Source organism: Capricornis sumatraensis, chromosome 3, assembly GCF_032405125.1.
Source record: "Capricornis sumatraensis isolate serow.1 chromosome 3, serow.2, whole genome shotgun sequence".
NCBI classification, from domain to species: Eukaryota; Metazoa; Chordata; class Mammalia; order Artiodactyla; family Bovidae; genus Capricornis; species Capricornis sumatraensis.
The window spans coordinates 141,821,664-141,843,180 of record NC_091071.1 but is presented as its reverse complement, the minus strand read 5'-3'; the positions used below and the strand labels follow the sequence as shown (position 1 = coordinate 141,843,180).

General features: G+C 36.3%; 1 protein-coding gene across 4 annotated transcripts in view; it reads right to left on the bottom strand.

Moving 5' to 3' along the window:
* The window catches only part of MAP2 (microtubule associated protein 2), a 249,811-nt gene extending 233,496 nt beyond the window's left edge, over positions 1-16,315 (bottom strand). For all 4 annotated transcript variants that reach the window (XM_068967679.1, XM_068967680.1, XM_068967682.1 and 1 more), the window contains exon 1: positions 16,256-16,315. The gene's annotated coding sequence lies outside the window, so the exon portion shown is untranslated. The remainder of the gene's footprint in view (positions 1-16,255) is intronic.
* Between the last annotated feature and the right edge of the window lie 5,202 nt (positions 16,316-21,517).

Here is a 21,517-nt window from a genome sequence, read left to right as displayed (position 1 = left end):
GAAGGACTTAGCAGTAAAAAGAAATGAAAAAAGCAAAGACCAAGGGGTATCTGGGGCCTCACCTAGCTGGAGTATAATACACTAGAACAGCAACAATTGGGTGAAAGTCTAGGTTGGGTTTGTATAGGCCGAAACGATCTTGAATGACAATCTGAGGAGAATAGAGAATTAAATATATTTAATTTTGCCCACTTGGAGAAGGAAATGGTAACCCACTCCAGTATTCTTGCCTGGAGAATTCCAAGAAGCCTGGTAAGCTACAGTCCATGGGGTCACAAAGAGTTGGAAACAACTGAGTGACTATCACTCACTCACTCAATTTTTTCCACTAAAGTGAACCACTGAAGGTTTTCTATTCAAAAATTATATGATTAAAATATTTAAGTGACATCACTGTGTAGACTGGATCAGAGATGAGGAGATATTAAAGAGTAAACCATTTAGGTATCTCCTTCAGAAGTCTAAGTGGTGGGTAATGAAGCATCAGTTTGCGTAAAGAAAGTGTTGATGCAAAGAAGGAAGAAGACTCCAACTACTGCAGATGCAAGCATCTTAGACTGCTCAGGCTATATAACAAAATGCCATTTGCTGAGTGACTTAAATAATAGAAATATATTTCTCAAAACTCTGGAGGCTGGAAGTCTGAGATCAAGATGCCAGTTCAACCAGGTTTTGGTAAGAGGCTTATAGCTAGCTACCCTCTCATTCTCTTCTCCCATAGTCATTGTCATATTAGGGAGCCACCTCTGTGACCTTATTTAACACTAACAGACAAGAATACTGGAGTGAGTTCCCATTGCCTCCTCCAGCAGACCACATTTTGTCAGAACCCTGGACTATGACCTGTCCGTCTTGGGTGGCCTTGCATGGCATGGCTCACAGTTTCATTGAGTTACACAAGCCCCTTTGCCATGCAAGGCTGTGATCCAAGAAGGGGAATATTCTGAAAACCTTATTCCTAAATACAGTCACATTGATGGCTAAGGGCTTCAACGCATGAACTTTGCGTTCAGTCCAGAGTAGCGTGTATAAGTAGTGTGTAATAACCTATTGAGGACTGTGAAGAAAGCTGAGAGCTGAAGAATTGATACTTTTGAACTGTGGTGTTGGAGAAGACTCTTGAGAGTCCCTTGGACTGCAAGGAGGTCCAACCAGTCCATCCTAAAGGCGATCAGTCCTGGGTGTTCACTGGAAGGACTGATGCTAAAGCTGAAATTCCAATACTTCAGCCACCTCATGCAAAGAGGAAAAGACCCTGATGCTGGGAGGGATTGGGAGCAGGAGGAGAAGGGGACGACAGAGAATGAGGTGGCTGGATGGCATCACCAACTGGATGGACGTGAGTCTGAGTGAACTCCGGGAGTTGGTGATGGACAGGGATGCCTGGCATGCTGCGATTCATGGGGTCGCAAAGAGTAGGACACGACTGAGCGACTGAACTGAACTGAACTGAACTGAATAACGTATGGGGCTTAGGAACTGGTTGGCTATGAAAAGGCATGTGACAGAGAAAAAGAGCCAAGAGAATTCTGAGGGTTAGAGACAAACAGACCCCCATAAAGATATTGTCATTCTTAGAAACAGGAAAGGCTAAAGGTAGATCAGGCTGCTGAGCAAGAGGAGAGGGTGATAGGTTTTTTTTTTTAACACACATTGTGAGTTTCTGGCAGGATAATCAGGGAAGGTATGCATCAGACAACTAACTTATTCATAAAGGATAGATTTTATGTGATATGCAGAAGAGTGAAATCTTACCAAACACTGAAAGAAAACAAAAAGGAATGAATATTGTAGAGATAACTGGGCTAAAATACATCAATATAGGGTCAGAAATATATGTTCCAAATTATAGAATTAGGTTGTCTAGCCAACCCACATTATTGTATATTTAATCACACTTTTCCTTGATAGACAGGTATAACATTAATAGAGCACTGACTGTATGGAAGCTCATAGTTTACAATGAATGCTACATCCTGTCTGCCAAGGCTGTGGGCTGCTCTGGGTCAGTGACCCAGCAAATCCACATTTGTATCTCAAGCACTTAGAGTGGTGTATGGCACAAAGTCAGGGATCTATAAATGCAGAATGAGTCACTCCTGGAAAAAAGAGGCTGAGTCATGAGCACTCCAACTAATTTCACCTTTAGACTTTGTATCGTTCACATAAAATGACATTGTCAGAAGAGAAGCACTAGCTATGATGCCTAATGGAATGTTCTGAACACATAATCTGACATGTTCCCTGTAGCTACTGTGACAATGCTCGGAAGTAGAGATTAAAGGGTAAAGAGGACCAGTTCCACGCTGGGATTTTGTATCTACCCATCTACTGTCACAACACAGTGGGGGAAAAAAGGTAACACAGCAAGTCAGCAACTAGAAGTATTAATAGCTACCCGTTTAAGTTGAAGAAGTTTTAAATGCTCAATTACGGAGTCTGTTTTATGAAAACTACAGTACTATCTCTAATACAAAAGCAACAATAGGAGACAATGCTTGTTAAATATAACCCAGACATTGTACAAACTATGTCGCAAACATTATTAATTTAATCCTCATAAGAACAAATAAAGCAGACATCATTATTTCCAAGAGGAAACTAGGCTTATAAAGATTAAATCCATAGTACCTATGGATTGAACTTTCCCGGGTGGCTCAGTGGTAATGAATACACCTGCCAGTGCAGGAGACTGGGTTTGATCCCTGGGTTGGGAAGATCCCCTGGAGGAGGAAATGGCAACCCACTCTGGTATTCTTGACTGGAGAAAGAGTCATATACAACTTAGCAATTAAACAACAACAATATCACCTATGGATTAAGATTGCTAATTAATTTTATAGAAATACTATTAAGGCAAAAATGACAACTTTAGTCAGAGATAAGGTGAAATATTTACATATCTGGTATATGGCCTGTGTATATTTATATATGCTTTTTTCACCTTTTGCTTTTAAGTTTAGACATTCATGTGAAAGTCATTCAGTCATGTCCAACTCTTTGTGACCCCATGGACTGTAGACTGCCAGGCTTCTCTGTCCATGGAATTCTTCAGGCAAGAATACTGGAGTGGGTAGCCTATCCTTTCTCCAGGGGATCTTCCCAACCCAGGGATCGAACCTAGGTCTCTAGCATTGCAGGTGGATTCTTTACACTCCTGAGTCACTAGGGAAGCCCTTAGATACTCATGTGTCTGTGCAAACCAAGGAAGCCCTTAGACACTCATGTGTCTGTGCAATTCCTTACAGAATTCTGGCATAATCAAATTCAGGCAGAAACAATAAAGGCAATGCTTTGAAAACACTGTAAGAAAACAAATGACAAAATTTTGAAATAGAAAGACCCCAGACTCCTGCAGTTCTAAGCATTTTTAGTGGGACAAAATTTTGGAAGATGCAGTATTTATTAAGAAACTTTTTGCTGCATATGTACAATTGAATCTCTTTGCTGTACATGTGAACGTAGCACAAAATTGTAAATCAATTATATCCCAATATAAAATAAAAATTAAGCTAAAATGAATTCCAAACTCAGAAAAAAAAAAAAAAAACTTACTGCTGACACTACCTCAAAGGTCTACAGCAAAAGGGTCTAATATATTTTTATCCCAGATCCTTCCTTTTTTTTCTTCCTTGTAATATTTGTGTTATGGATGTTAGGCATATAAATGGTTTAAGAAGTTGATATGTTCAAGGTTCATGATGAAAAACACCAGTAAAACGTATGGTTTATTGAGAGCCAAAATGCATCTGAATAATGCTATATTTATTTTGATAATGAGATAGTACATGAGTGAAAATGGAATCGACAAAAGCCAGTACGTTTATTTTCTGCAAGAAAGCCCATCTGCTAGCTCAGATCATTAGTCTTTAAAATCTAAGGTTTCCTTTGAAATGGTTTTATAGCAAAGTGAATGCACTTTCAACTATTTGTTCAAAATCTTTAATGGAGCACCTTTTGATTAATACTTGGATTTACAGCTGAGATTTGAAAAGATGTGAAATACGTGTGAGCACTCATTGAGCATGAGGTATATACAGTAAGTCTAACATCAGGATTCTTTTTTCAAAGATTAATCCTATAATCTAGAATTTTTTCTAATTCAGAAAGTACACATTCTCCTAAGATTATCAAAAAGTCATTTTGTCATCTCAGTAAAACCTGAATTTCAAAGGGATGAACAACTATAAGGCAATCCTTAAACAATGAAATAAATCTGTTCCCCAAAGCTCTAATTTCCTGAAAACCCTAGTATATCCACTAAGAAGCCAAATTGGAGCATTCCACACATTTCTGGACCCACTTCTCTGAGTCAAAAGCTTTCTCCAGGGTGAACTCAGGTATATTTAACTCCTGTAGATATTGTTGTTATAAATAATTTTCCAGCATAATTTAACTAATTTAATAAAAGATGTCAAACCCTCAAAAAGAGGTATAAATGGATTGACTTCAGCATTATTTATTATAAAGAAAATTTTCATCAATTTTAATATTCTTGTTGCATTATATGCTATATATAAGGGACCAAAAATGAGGTCAGAATTTATATATTACAATTGAAAATCCTATTTCTGGAACAAATATAGCTACAACAAAAGTTAGGATTTCCTATAAGTCTAAAAACATTCATGTAAAAAACATCTGCTGTTACCACATGTAAAATGTTAAGTAGTTTTTCAGACTCTGTCATCCCTCAACTGTCCCAATTAAGGGTTAGAGCTTCAAATTTTCTCCAACATAAAGTGGACCAAAAAGCAATACAGTAGAATAAAAATAGCTTAAATTAACTGCACATCTTTTCCCTACTCTTCACATACAGGTGGTCCTAGACTTATAATCTGTTAACCATTTATTTTAAACTATATGGAAAATATTACAAATGGTGGTTAAATTCCTAATCCAGTCTACTTAATCCTTACTCTAACTGAAGTAGTACTACATAGCTAATTTGAATGTTTTATGGTCTGACTGTGATCCAAGACACAGCTTCATTATTTTATTTTAAGAATGTGTTCCCAAGCAAATGGAATACACTAGGGAATTAGTTATACACTCTATTAACTAATGACTTTTTAATTTTTTAAAAAAACTTTAATTTTGTATTTTGAACTAACCATGTTGTGATAGTTTCAGGTGAACAGCAAAGGAATACAATCATACATATACATGTATCCATTCTCCCCCAAACTCCCCTCCCATCCAGGATAACTAACGATTTTTGAATAACTGCTTCATGGCAGGCACTTTTCTAAGGACTGGAAAATAATGATTGGCAGTAAGTTATGGAAAGTTTTCTGCCCTTTTAGAGGTTGATTCCTCCAGTGAATATAAACACATACGAGAATGATGACCTCTATGAGGAAAATAAAGCACGCTAGGGGGTAAGTGAATGAATTGTGGTGGGAGCTTTCTCCATCCCCAATTTCAGAAGCAAGAAAGGGGTAGAAGCTGAAATGCCATTAATCACAGCAAGAAAGCTAGACCCTCACCTAATGCTTTTTCAGATGAAAATATTTCAATGGGCAGATGCCTGACCTACAACTGTCCTTAAGTTGAAAAGTATAAATATAACAAATATATTTGAATTCTGAAAGTGCACAAAAAGTACAATTTGGGAACTAGTATGGGGTTTACTAATAGTGTTGGTACTACATGAAAACAAATATCTTGTATGTATAGAACATTAGTTTTTCCACATATATAGTTTTGCTTAATCCTGTGTTGACCTAGATTCAGTTGACTCTGACTCATTATCAAATATGACACCTACTTCCCAATGAAAGGTAATCTCTAGTAATGGGTTATTTTCAATTGCTAGCTTGCCAAAGTGTCAAATGTCATGCAAGAAAGTAAATAATCCAGAGACCAAAGGAAACAAATAACCTAATGTTTGATATCCTCACATAATGAAATGCTTCCAAATAATAACATGTGCTTCATTTCCAAACATTTAACATAATGAAAAAAAAGTTACAGAAGGTGGGATCTGTAATCCATCCATAAAGAATTGATGAACTCTTCTTGCTTGGACCAGGGACAAAATCGTTTATAATACACCACTGATTGATAAAATTCCTCTTGGCACACACATCTTCAACCAGTTAACAGAGAGGGAAATGAGCTTTGACAGCAGTCGGGCAACACCGAAACGCTGTCCCCTGTGACTCACATGAACGCAGCCGGCACCAGCCTCTGCAGCGGGTCACCTTGTCACTTCTCAGAGCACTCAGTGCTTGATGGATCCAGCGCCACAGCAGAGTAACTGTACACACTCCTCAGCACTAGAGAAAGTCAACAGGCCCTTCCCTGTCTGGAATGAGGAACCCAATTATCAACTTGTGCTGTGTGTGTGTTGGGGTTGCAGTCATGCTGCACAGTTGCTATTGTGTTCCCATCTGCCAGTTTCAATGAGCTATGGAAACAGAGCCAGAAGATTTAAGTTCTTTCACACAAAATTTTTTTAACTATTGCTAATAGTCAACAAGGGATGTTTAAATAATTGAGAAGGCATTATTTTCTATCCAGTCCCAAATCAAGAAAGTCATGCTGCTAAAGGAAGAGTAAAAACACAAAATAAGTATGTACTTATTTGCAGTAATTCATTCCCAAGCAAACTTACTGAGAAAGATAAGATTCAGTGTAATAAGGCATCAAAGAAACTACCTTGATTTCCTGGTAATGAAATGAAAACACTGGCCACATGTCAGTAAATGCTCACTGTTGTAAGGCAGCCTATGCTTCCTGCTACACTCAGAGCAAGTCCATTTACTGATTTAAGTCAATACAAATGGAAAACATAAGAGTGAAAACTTTTTTTTTTCACAAACACAAATGAATTTTTCTTTATAATATCTTCAGATGGATTAGCGTGTCTAAGGGTCCTTACTTGTACTTTTGAAAATGAGAATGAAGCTTGAGAAGATTAAAGGAATGTCCTGAGGTCATCTAAATTGTCAGCAACATGATGAGGTCCAGCACCAAGTTTCCTGATGGGATGATAACCTGGGTAAAGCTAAAGGAACTGGCAGAAAACACTGCACAATCAATCTTCTGGAAGGGCTTTGAGGCCTCTATGGAAATCTCTCCCAGCTGTCACCCACCTTTCCAGGCTCCATGCAGTGTATTTAATCTTCCCCATGATGAAAGGATGATTAAAAGTAAATTGTGTGTGCTCTCTGAAGGCAAAGCACACTGATATGACTTGAAAATTTTTCAAATGATTGCTATAAAGTCTAGCATTGCCAGAAGGCAAATTGAGAGGCAAATTATGACATTTTGGCCTCAACTTTCAAAATGCATTTTTTCCTATACATAGACAGGAACCATAACAGGTAGACTGTACCAACAAAATATAGTAATTTCAAGAACAATTGTTCTTCAACAAAGGGTAAATATACCATTGAATCTTGGTACCAGTACTAGTTAAAATATCAACATTAAAACACAGTACACTTTTCAATACTAGGATTTTTTTTCTTCTTTTAGATTTATCTCACTTTTCTGTATTTGTAAGTTTTTAATAAAAATGAACATGTGTTATGTCTAGCAATAAAAATATAAGTGAAAATACTTTTAATAGATTCTTATAAATTACTTTTCCAAAATATTTTATAAAATATTTTCCTCTGTTGTTACAGTATAAAAGTCCTGCAATACGAAAAATATTCTAAGAATTACGGATCATGTTTAGTCATTAGAGTGATATGAATAATTTTAGATTTTTAAGTCTGAAGGATACCTTCATGACTTTATTTCTAAATGCATTGCTTTCTTAACATGCAACTTTGTTCTTCTGGTTCTAAGTTTTAAAATAAGGATACTAAATCCACTCCTTACGTAATTGACAGGTAAGTGTAGAAATAACAAGATAACAATCACAATAATAAGACAGTTACAACCTGTTTCAGGTGGTCATATTTCCTAAAAAACTGGCTATGATTCTAAAAAAGTAGACGGTTTCATTTTAATCAGATTACTATCATGTGATTTATTAGTATTCAAATTTTATTACTATAAATATGTTTTAATCTTCTCAGCTCTGTTCAGTTACTCAGTCATGTCTGACTCTTTGTGACCCCATGGGCTGCAGCACACCAGGCTTCCCTGTCCATCATTAACTCCTGGAGCTTACTCAGACTCATGTCCATCAAGTAAGTGATGCTATCTAACCATCTCATCCTCTGTTGTCCCTTCTCATCTTGCTTTCAATCATTCCCAGCATCAGGGTCTTTTCAAATGAATCAGTTCTTCACATCAGGTGGCCAAAGTATTAGAGTTTCAGCTTCAGCATCACTCCTTCCAATGAATATTCAGGACTGATTTCCTTTAGGATTAGCTGGCTGGATCTCCTTGTAGTCCAGGGGACTCTCAAGAGTCTTCTCCAACACCACAGTTCAAAAGCACCAATTCTTCAGCGCTTAACTTTCTCTATAGTCCAACTCTCACATCCATACATGACTACTGGAAAAACCAAAGCTTTGAGTAGATGGACCTTTGTTGGTATAGTAATGTCTCTGCTTTTTAATATGCTGTATAGGTTGGTCATAGCTTTTTTTCCAAGGAGCAAGTATATTTTAATTTCATGGCTTCAGTGACCATCTGCAGTGATTTTAGAGCCCCCAAAATAAAGTCTCTCACTGTTTCCATTGTTTCCCCATCTATTTGCCATGAAGTGATGGGACTGGATGCCATGATCTTAGTTTTCTGAATGTTGAGTTTTAAGCCAGCTTTTCCACTCTCCTCTTTCACTTCCATCAAGAGGCTCTTCTGTTCCTCTTTGCTTTCTACCATAAGGGTGGTATCATCTGTTTATTGATGACAATCTGAGGTTATTGATATTTCTCCCGGCAATCTTGATTCCAGCTTTGCTTCATATAGCCCAGCGTTTCTCATGATGTACTCTGCATATAAGTTAAATAAGCAGGGCGAAAATATACAGCCTTGACATACTCCTTTCCCAATTTGGAACCAGTCTGTTGTTTCATATCCTGTTCTAACTGTTGCTTCTAGACCTGCATATAGATTTCTCAGGAGGCCAGTCAGATGGTCTGGTATTTCCACCTCTTGAAGAACTTTCCACAGTTTGTTGTGATCCACACAAAGACTTTAGCATACTCAATAAAGCAGAAGCAGATGTTTTAGAAGCAAACACAAATTCAAGGCAGCTCTCCCAGGCTATGTGCTTAAATCCTACAATTTGCTTAGAAGTTAGTGCTTAAGTATGTCTGAATCTCAGTTTCCTCATTTTTAGAATGGTGATAACCATACCTATTTCCCAGTGTACTTTGAGGATTAAATGAGATAATGTATGTCAGAGCTAATCAGAATGTTTGGCATATCATAGAGGCGCCATAAATAAATTTCCTTCATTCCATAACATGCTTGTGCAAGCTGGCTTACATCTTGTGACTGATAGTTATCCTCACTAATAATACACTGCCACATATGTCAAATTACAAAGAGTCGACCTAGTTTTTCATAAGGTTGATTCTGATAGGCTAAACGTAGTAACACTGAAGTCAATTAAGCTGACATCAGGTTTCTGATGGTGACATTAATGATTTTATTTAATATAAAGCTGAACTATCCATGATTACTATCTTTTCTTTTTATCAGCATAATCTTACACATTCACTTATGCAAATATTCCATGTGCAGTGTTGGATGTTACATGCTCTAAGAGATACAAGGCCTGCAAAGTACCCCACCTTCATGGAGTCACAATTTAGTATGAGCTAAAACACATGATCAATGGAACTACAAATACTATTATGAATAGATGGGGTATCAACAGTAATTCTACTACTGTCTGAGATTTTGGTCAAATCACTTAACATAGGAAAACATAGCAACAGGAAGAGAGAGAGCAAGGACACAAGTCAGTGAGAACAAGAATAAGATCAAGAATAATGTAATGATTTCATCAGAACATCACGATCCTTTCATCCATGTACCAGCAGAACTTCCAAATATTTTTATTTTAAATTCACTTAAGATTTTTGCTCTTTATACATGAAATATAATGATGACTAGGCTAAATACTGATATCAAATCTTATAATTAACTTAACTTCAAATAATATGTTTTGACTGATACATAAAGCAGGGTCATGATTGGCCAGCACCTGCCAATGGACTATAACAAAAGTATGTATTAAGAAAAAAAAAAGCTTTAGAACATCTCAATTGCAAGTTACATTTTAAAGTAAAAATTGTGATTTCAACAAGTAAAGCAACACTAGCTTATAATCATACTTGAATATTTTCCCAGGTATCCATAGACTCAGCCAGCATTTCAACACTGCTGCTGCTACTAAGTCACTTCAGTCGTGTCCAACTCTGTGCGACCCCAGTAAAACGCGTAAGAACAAAAAGTATACAATAGCCTTCTTGTTTCTCATGTAAACCAGAATCTAGTAATTTACCTCCAAATGGAATAAAAGGTCCTAGTTAATAAAGCCAATTAGCTATAGTACCAAGTGAAGTCTACCGATCTAGAAGACTACATTATTACATTCTCAAGTTCCTTCTCCTAAGGAAGTCTCTCATTTTGGCCGAACATCATTATGCTTTCCTTTTGATACATTGATTATATCAAATTTGATACACTGATTGTATCACTGATTGATTTTCAGTTTTAATTAACTACTCAGTCAATGTGCACACTTCACTAAAGGTCTATCAGCTATTTCAGTTATGTACATTACTAACTAGGGAATGGTGAGAAAAACTGTGAAAAATGTCAAAGGCAGCTTCAACTGTCACACCATAATTAAATTTATGTGATTTATAGAAGTAAAACAGAGGAAACAGTAGCAGTAATAAAAGTTCATCAGTTCAATCATACAAAAATCACTTGGGCTTCCTACTAGTAACTCAATTGTATTTTGATGTATAATTTGGAACAGGTCGTAATGTTCAACAATTATACCTGCTGAGGCTGAGAGGTTATAATTAGACAGTCTTCTTTAAAGATTTAATTAACTAAAACTTTATTTGGCCGCATCTTTTCTTTTTTCCTTTTTTTGGTGATGCAACATTGAGCACCAACATAGTGTTTTATACAGTGCAAAAGCTATGCTGTTTTCCATCCATCTCAAGCTGGAAATCAGATATACTGCATTTAAAATACCAGAACTCTCTGTATTTTTCTATAATTTGTTGTCTCTAAGATCATATTACTCATTCATATATCTATCATTCATTGGCTCAGAGAACTCTCTGAAATCAGCATTGTCTGAGGTAGGAAATAGCACAGTAAATCTAACTACCATATCACCTGAGCATGAGCTTTTTAAGCTCTTAAGTGTCTAGTCCTAGACAACTGACCAAATAATATCTTTATTGACACAGTTCCTATACATTAATCAAATCATAACATGACTTATAAGTATACTGACCATTGATGGAGTACTGTAAATGTCAATACAGTTGCTGTAATGAACTTTTATATAAATTATCTATAGCATTAATATTATTTCAGCAGATTCTTATGAGAATTTCAATGAAAACCCACAGAATTCCTTCTTTTGTTAATTTCTAACTAAATATAGAGCCTTATAAAAATGAGAAATGTGTATCCTTTGCAAACTACTTCAAGGAAAATAATTACTTTAGTAACTTGAAAATAAATCAGTATGTGCTAGAACATCAGAGATTAATATTCATCTTATTCATTATCCAGAATACTCTATTAATTACTTCTCAGTAAAGAACACTGTTTAAGTAAAGACAAGTCAATAAAACTGTGTGACGGGATAAAAACTGTGTGACTGGATAAATACTAGATGCTTCTTTATAAAGTTTTCTCAAACCTGAGAAATGACTTTTCAATTTACTGAATTTCATATCCAGTTACAGTGAAGATATCCAGTAAAATATAGGCAACTCCTTCAAATTTAAGACAAATATCCAAGACACTAATTTAAAAATGTATACTTGGAAGATTAAATTTGGAGAAGAAATGGGAAACACACCAGCAAAGTAAAAATGTAGGACCTGATAATCATTTGAAGACAGCCGTTGTAAGTTACCAATTTGAAGACACCAACAGAAAGTTGGTATTTTAATAATGTATGACAAACACTAGCAGAAACTAAATTATTTACATGTACCTGACTGACATACATTTGAAAAGTGGGCTATGCAACAGGAGAGTCGAAGTAGCTGTGATGTACTGGGTGTCCACAAAGCCGTATGAAAGTACGAAATCCTGCTCATATTTCAGGATCTCCTCAAAAGAAGTTTTATAAGCTGTATTTCAAATATACAGAAACATTTTGAAGACTTAGCAGTACTAAATATTTGCCTTTAGTTACCTAAATACATTAATACTTACTGAGTATTCTATGCTGGGCACTCTTCTAAGTATTTTAAATATACTAATTCACATGGGCCTTTTAATAAACTTCAGAGGTAGATAATATTGTGTTAACCCATGTTTTAAAAATGATGGTATTAGGCATTAAAAGTCACATATAAGAGCCATGATCAGGATTTGAATATGAGCTGCTTGATTTCAGAAGCTGGGTTCCTAACTACTATAACTGGTGTCCTTCCCTTATAGCTAATTATAGCAATAATGACATATTTATTATGATCTCTTGTTTGTTTTCCCTTTTTTTCTCCCCACTTATCTAAACCAGGCTTTACAAAACTTTGGCCTGAGAGGTACTTTCTTAATGCAACAGAATTAACCTAGAAATATTTTTAATGTCAGAACTGTCAGAGTGAAGGGAAAGAAGGAAAAATGAGAGGCAGGGGAAGAGACGGAGATACAGAGACAGAAACAAATTTAAACAGCCGTTTAAAATCCACTTTGCTTTGTGGATTTTAAAGAATCACCTAATCCCCTTTTCTCCCCCAATAAGTGTAATTATAAAGTGTTTAAAGCATAGTAAGTCTCACATGTATGTAGCTAAGCCAACAAAAAGAAAAAAAACCCTTGTTTTATTTTTATTCTGTTCTTATTTTAATTGATTGTTTTTTAAAGATAGAGCCATATTTAGATATTACAGTTTGGTTTCTTCACATTTAGCAGTTAAGGTTATCCTTTTTTTGTTTTTTTAACATGACTCTTAATTTTGAAATGGTTTAAGCCTCACAAGTGGTTGCAAAATTGGCCCTGGGTTATTATGTATCACCCAGCATCTCCCAGTCCCTTCCTTTTTTTTTTTTTTTTGCAAGAGAGAAAGTGAATGGATCTCTTTCTTTGTTTCCAAATCCACCAACTGAAAAGCAGAGACAATAATATAAGTGCAGGAGGCACGCCCCTGGCCTTCACCGTGGCTTCACTGCAGACTATGGAAGAAGCTGAGCAAACGCAGTGAAACTTTGGCCTTGAATGTGAAACCTGCTGGCAACCTGCCCTTGCACAGGATGGTCTTCGTCACGGGTGCCAACAAGACTTGGCCTCATTTAAAAAGAAAAATAGCTTATTCAGTCTTTGTGGTGAAGTTCGTGAACGCTTAACTGATTTCAATTAAGACAGGAAAAGGGATTTGCCTTAATACACACAGAATAAAAAAAAAATCTTCGTTTTTATTTTTTTCCTCCCAAGAGCTCACTTTTCTCGAATGAAAGAAGATGTTTCATTTGGCATATAAGAAAGATGAATTGTAAAACAGAAAAGTTAAAAGGCTTTCTATCAAGACAGATTACATTCGAGAGCAATATTTAGGTGATGGGTTAAGAGAACAGCTGGCACAATTAAGGCCTGGATGTGCAGCCTGTGGCTGAAAAGAGACTGAGGAGCATTTAATCATATGGATGTTGTGCATTTTTCAAGAAATAAAACCTCCAATGTTGCTTTTCCCAGACGAAGGTTAGTGAAAAAGCTCTGAGACTGTTTTTATTACATCGGGCTCTCTGCCCAGTTTTAATCACCATTAGGGAAATGGGGCTTTGACCAGAATAGTACGTTTCACTTTCAAGATAGCTAGTGGTAAGCAGTAATGTATTTCCTAAATGATGGCCTGAATTATAAGTATAGCAAAATGAAGGAAAAAAAAAAAAAAACAATTGTGGGGAAGACCGCTGCAGGTTTGGCTATTTTACCTCCTTCTGTGGATGAAGCTCTTGGTTAGCATCTGTTTACTAAGATGCTTCATTCCAAAGTAAGGGAGACAATCTCATGTTGAGGTCAATGGATCTTGTTTCTAACTAACCACTACTCTTTTAGATAGATATACCTCTTATTTCCAAAATTAGTATCCACAATCATATCATTAAAGGAGGTCTCAGCTTAAAATTCACAACAATTTTTAAAAGATGTTTTTAAATGTTTGCTTCTTTCCTCTATCTTGAAAGATAAAGAATGTGTTTCTTAAGACAAGAAGTTCTCACTATAAGAAAATATAGTTCCATCTTAAAGTATAAAATTATTTTACTATGGAAAGTGTCTTTTAGTCTGAGAGAAAGAGAAAGCTTTGTTTACTAAATACGCAACATGTACTACCTGACTTCATATTAGTTCTCTCTTACAGTGTTGCTAGAGACTCTTCATAGAAGGCTCTAGAATACAAGACTCACCTTATTCATATCTCTTGTAATTAATGTGTATGGACACACACACACACACACACACACATATATCTTTCAACACAGTTGAGATGACTGTATAGCATTAAGGTAAAAATTTGTTAAAAAAAAAACAGAAAAATGCAGAGACACAAAGATTGATTCTCATTTTAGAACTGATAGAAGCTAACAACTATAGTTCACAAAAACTTTTTATGAATATGCATAAAACCAGAAAGGTGGCTATTCCCATTTGAACACAGTGGTGGTGGTGGTTCAGTCACCAAGTTGTGTCTGACTCTTGCGAACCCATGGACTGCAGCCTGCCAGGTTCCTCTGTCCACAGGAATTCTCCAGGCAAGAATACTAGAGTGAGTTGCCATTTCCTTCTCGCATTTGAACATAGCAATATTGATTTGACCTCTAAGTTGAATTTCACTATTGACATAATTTCTGGTTATAAGTTTTGTAAGGCTCTCCCTAATATATATATTCTTAGTTAAAAATATATCTATTAAGTATTTACCACCAAATTTTTTTTCCTTAATGTTCATAAAGGATTGTGCACTCAGGACAATTGCATAGGGATGGGAATGAAAGGGCACACTTGGCTTTTCAGGTGAGTTGAATACAGTGGTTTAAACAAAAAGAATAAGAATAAAATTCCACCCATAATTTATGTTTTTTATAGTAAATAAAAGACAAAATCTTACAAATAGGAATTTTCAAGAACTGATTAGAAGATGGTTTTATGTTCACTGTGTGATTTATCTATGATATGTGTTTGTGTATAAATGCATAAAAGGATGTTATCTCCTTTATAAAAACTTCATGACATAAGCAAATTGCTTCAGTATAATAGATTGCATTTAAGGATATACAACCATAAATCAATTTTCCAGCCTGTTGTATCAAGATAAGGAATAGAGCTAAAATTCACTCCTCTCCATACACATAGAGAATTACTAGAGAAAACACTTTAAACTCAAAGAAGCCTAACAAAGTGAAAAGTCATCACTTGCAAAAGTCTCTCTTTTAAATTATATTTGAGATCATCCTGGTTGGGAGGGAAAGGATAAAACATGGCTAAATTATACTCAGAAGTGCTGTTGTCTGAATTAAGAAAGTGATACGTGGTTTCTCTATACTCATTTTTAGAGTTAAAGTTACACATATTAATATGTGTAAGCCTGAAGTAACAATATCCATGCATTTTACTCACTGTGCAGTAAAATATTACTTAATTCTATTTAGCAGAAAAATCACCTATTTCAAACTGCAAGCAGCACCCCTTTGTCCTATTGTGACTTAGTTAACTTGTTATTTGTTATTCATATGCAAATTTAATTTTTTGTAGTACTATACATTTGTGTAAGAACAAATATAATTTGTAATACATATATAAATAACATATACAATCTGGAATATCTTTGAAACAATATATACAAAAAACAGTTCCCTCACCCTTCCTCATAACAATACTGATCTCCAATTGCAGGAATACTGAATATACTGGGAAACCATCTGTCAGATACCAATACTGAGAATCCTTTTCCTATAGATTATGTATTGTCTGCGGGCCAATGGAAGAGCCAATCATTAATCATTTTAAAAGCTATATAATTGCCTTTCTATTATCATATAAATTATGTGAAGAACTCATAATTTTCATTCTGGCTAAGAAAAGATATCCAGCTGATAAAACATATGCACTGAAGTCACTATCTTCAGGCACTTACCACATTTGGCTCCACTGAATTGCAATGACTTCCTAAAACTGAGATCAAAGTGAAGTACATCTGCAAAGAACAAACCACAAATCAGCTGTAACCAAAATTGCTTTGGTTCACCTCCTGGCGGAATGCCCACATCTCAAGCTCTTCTTGGGTTAACCACTGTAGGGAGCATTTAAGGTAATGAATACTCATTTCTAAATTTGACCCGGGATTGGTTCAATGTCAGAAATCACCACAAATCAGGATGGCAAAATGCGCATAAAGCAAGGAGGGGTAGACCATCAACTGGTGAAACCAAAGAAAACAGTAATGCAAGGATTGCCTAGGGTAAATAAATACAGTAAGCTGGAAATATTAGTATTTTCCCCTTAGGATTTATAAATCTTAAGAGGAAATATGCAATACTATTTTTAACAATATATTCTATGAAATTCTAGGGCATAAAGATGTGTTCAGTCATTGTTTGCCAAGGTATTTTAAGAGTACTTTATAATTTAATGATTTATAAATTTTAATTTTATTTTCCAATAGGTTCTAATTTATTACTAGTTGTTTCATATCTAAGTTCTGTAGTAACTAGTCTCAGACACACTTTAGAGGGCTCTATTAAGAATTTTTGTAACCTTTTATTTAATAGGCCAAAACTATGTAATAAGTAGAAAACTATATGTATATATCTCTATTGTATCTTATGGAGATGCAGGTTCTATTGTATCTCAGGAGATGCAGGTTCAATCCTTAGGTTGGGAAGATTCCTTGGATGAAGAAAATGGCATACTCCAGTATTCTTGCCTTATGGACAGAGGAGCTTGGTGGGTTACAGCTCATGGGGTCATAAAAGTCAGACACGACTTCTAAACAATGACAATAACAATTGTATCTCATATCTGTCACTATTGCCAAGCATGAATTTTTAAATTAAAATTCAACATTTCAGAATGATAACTCACAAAGTTATATAGATCGCCTGATAAAAACATTTTTAATTGATGCCAAACCCTCAAATATATATATTACTAGAGCGCCTTCTAGTCCTAGGCCCTGATCTAGCCTCCTCACCCTAAAGTCCCTAGCTCTGTAACAAATTGATTTTCATCAACTAAATAGTCTCCATAAAAATACTCAGAAAAATGAGGGGGAAAATCATTTTTACTTGTTGATAAATCTAAATGTCACTGAGTAGAAAGCTACAGATCAGTTTTTTATCATTTATTTTCTCAGCAAAGAATAATTATTGTGTCCTACCACAGCCTACCAACTACTGTGTAAAATATGTAGAATTCACAGATGAACAAAACTCAATTTCAGCAATGATATTAGGTGGTAGAGTTAGACCAGAACAAACACACCACTATGCTGGGTGGAAAGCCCAATAATGGCTGAGGTAGGGACAATGCTCTGTGACTTTGAGAAGGGTCTGACCCAAGGCAGGCCAGAGAGCAGTACCCTGGCCCTGGAACTCAGATCACAGTCCCAGCCATCAAAGCTCTCAGGCTGATACACGGAGAATCAGAAGAGCAGAAAAACCACAAATATATACCCAAACCACGTGAAATCCCTCATACTGGCTTGACAATTACCAATCCACAAGTTTTGTTGTTGTTGTTGTTTTTCTATAAAACAAGACCAGCCTAGATCTCTAAACTTCCTACAAACTCAATACTTCAATTCTATCAAATACTGTGTGTGTGCGTTCTCAGTCATTCAGTCGTGGCCAACTCGTGGCGATCCCATGGACTGTAGCCTCTAGCCTACCCTGTCCATGGGATTTCCCAGGCAAGAATACTGGGATGGGTTGCCATTTCCTCCTCCAGGGGATCTTCTTGCCCCAGGGATCAAACCTGTGTCTCCTGCATTAGCAGGCAGATTTCTTTACCACTGAGCCACTTGAGAAGTCCATATCAAATAGTGTGCAGTAACTATTTTATCCAAATTCAGAGTTGTCTGTTCTTAGACACAAACCAATGACAAAGCAATTTCAGCGATGGCAATAACGTTCTTCTGAATCGTCTGAACCTTCATTTCTGTTATTCAATCCTATGCTTTTATCAATCCTCCCTCAAACCTGATTCAGGGGGCAATCAGCCATTAGTAATTAGTGTTTAACTTTTCTTTCACTACAGATGCTCCAAGGTTGATGCCTCTGTCAGTAATTTGATGGATTTTGCTTTCAATCTTTTGGAAATGAAAACTGTGGACTGAAACTTTTCACTTTTCCTGACACTCACTTAGCCCTGAGGTTTAGGAGGGTCACTTTACAAGTCCAACAAAACTCAGGGCTGTTTCCGCCTATTAGAACTCTGGCCAAAAGGAAGCAGAAAGCCTGACTGTACTTTTCAGCTTGCTGCTATATACCTGCAATAATTCTAAGGGGCCCATTTTCTCCTTAATAAACCTGGCTGCCGATGTAAATCCCTGGCTGACTGCCCAGACACACATTTGCTCTGAGGGCATCACTAGTAACATCCCAGAGGGGCTCCAAATGAAAATTAAAAATCAATAGCTGCATAATACGCATTTGCCTGCTTTTCATAACATACCTAGTATATTAACCCTAATGGAAAAATCTTTACAATGAAGAAGAGGAAGGGAGTAAACAGCAGCTCAGCTGACTCTGAAATTCTTTTAACTGTAAAATTCGACTTATCCCTCTTCAGTGTAGCTGTGAAAATGAAATAGTTCATTTGTATGAGTTTCTGTTAGGACTTTCTAAAATCAGAAAATGCAAGAGACCAGGTTTATATGTTCTCAAGGTTATCATTAAGATGTTTCCTTATTTGGAATTTTTAAAAAGTAAAAAACCCTTATTCTCAAAGAATGGACAACATTTTCAAGGTAATAATAACATATATCCAATGGAGGAAACTGGACTTCCTTATAGAAGACCTTTCTTTTCCCTCTTTATTTTGCTATTAGATGGGGGTGGGGGGCAGGCAGGGGAATGATACCAATTATTGAAATATTTGGATACAATGCTCCCAGTGCTTTAAAAACCTTTTAGTAAGTAATCGCATGATACTAACTTCCTTTACTAAATTTACCTACAATTGTAGATCAATTGGTCAACAAGCAATTACTAGCCCTCCCCTCCTGTAGCAGCTTCTACTTTTATTTATTAGTTGTCTATAACTACTAATTATTCAACTATTATCAATTAATATTATGCAAATTAATATGTATAAAAGATAAGAATATGCTAACATATGCCAGACTATGCTAGGTACTGGGGATATCATGCTGGTAAAGAATGCACCTGCAGTGAAAGAGACACAAGGGACGTGGGCTTGATTCCTAGGTCAGGACAAATGAGAAGCCAGAAGACAAACGGGAAGCCACTAAAGACATTTATTCAGGACATGGAAACTGATAGATTCATGTTTTTACAAAATTACGTCTACTCCAATATGGCGGACATGGAGGAAGGCAGGTAGAGCAGTTGCAGGGAAATCAGCTGGTAAAAGGTTATTCAAGCAGGGCTTTGTGTTCATTAGATAGAATAAGAGGAGAAAGATCCCATGCAAGTGGTTTTGACACTCAGAAAGGTATTCCCTTTCAGTATTCACTTTTGGAATCCAGGTGTCTTAGTCTAGGGAAAAGATGAACCAGAGAGGTAGTGTGGTCACATTTGATCCCCCTTGTTAACCTTGAAGTTGAAAGCTTATTGTGAGTGGAACCAAGATGCAGACAGACAGTCAAGGGTGTTGATGGGGGTGAGGATGAGAAGGTACTGGTAAGAAGTTGGGACCTCTTTCTGATTAGGTTTTAATATTGCCCACTGTGGTTCAGTGGCATCATCTGTTTTTAAAACACAGGAAGAGGAAAGGGAATTATTGAAGAAAAAAATTTTAATGATTTTCTTTTTGTGAATAGGGCAGAAGTCTGAGTGAAGAAAAAAAAGTATGTGTAATTACAGTACAGCACAAGCTCAAACAGCTAAAGACACATTAATAATATGCCCGGCTGGATAAATATACATAAGCACTTTGCCATATGTAAAATCTATTTCTTTTGCTTTTAAAACAGTGCCAAGGGGCATTGCTCATCTACATGACGAGTGGTTTCCAATGATCATCTCTTCGTGCACAGCATTCGCCTCACCCAATGCATTGTTTGGAATTTCACTTCTTTCAATTACAAGTGTTTAAATTCAAACATGCTATACTAATTTTGAACACTGAAGATTCGCTATATTAAAAAAATATGGAATGACTAAGTTCTGAAAGCAAACATATGTGTTTGATGCAGCAAGCCATCATAAAACTGGTAGGTGGGCTCTTGAGAATGCAGACCCACAGTAGAAGGGAAATTCATAGTTTTTGAGCACTTATTATTGAGTCAAGCACTCTTACATTCACTATTTCATTTAATAGTTACCACTTGTGAAAAGAATTCAATTTTCCATTTTGCAGGTGAAGAAACAGAAGTGCACTGAGTTAGCTAGTAAGCTGGAATTCACATCTTCCTGTGTGCAGCTGAAACCCAAATTACTTTCCAAAATACTAGACTGCGAGCGTGAGCTACACTGGCTTAGGCAGTTCTCTCTGAGCAGGAATCAAGGCACTGAAGTTTGTGCGTGTGTGTGTGTAAAAGAAGGAGAGGAGACAGAGAAAGAAAAGAGATGGACAGACAAACTGGCTGACTGAGTGTGAAGGGAGGAAGTAGCATATCACTGCTTCTTCTCTTCCTAAGAAGACAAGAGAAGAAATGAAGCTAGGCCTATTAGTCACCACTGGAAAAAGTATACTGTGCGTACACTTACTGGTAAAATAGCTAGTGCAAAGCTGCTATAAAGCACAAGGAGTTGAGCTCAGTGCTCTGTGATGACCTAGAGGGGTGGGATGGAGGGCGGGCAGAGAGGTCCACAAGGGAGAGGCTATATGTATACATATAGTTGATTCACTTCATTGTACAGCAGAAACTAACACAGCATTGTAAAGCAACTATATTCCAGCAAAAAATAAAATCTTAAAAATAAAATATAAAATTTTGGGCCATGTTAGAAACATTTGAGAGAACTAAGGATATGTATCCTAAGGAAGAGGACTCAGAGAAGGGGCATGGTGTCTGTGCGATCATCCTTGTACAACCATCCTATGGAAGACTGTGAGACGTATTGTGGACAGTTTAAGAGAAGAGCTTGCACAAATGAGTGAAAACTATAAGAACATGAGCTGGGGCCCGATTCTCACAAGCTCTTTGTAGCAACGAGGAAAATGTGGAGAGCTGACTTAAGAGCTAGAAAGTTCCCTAACACTGGAGGAATTC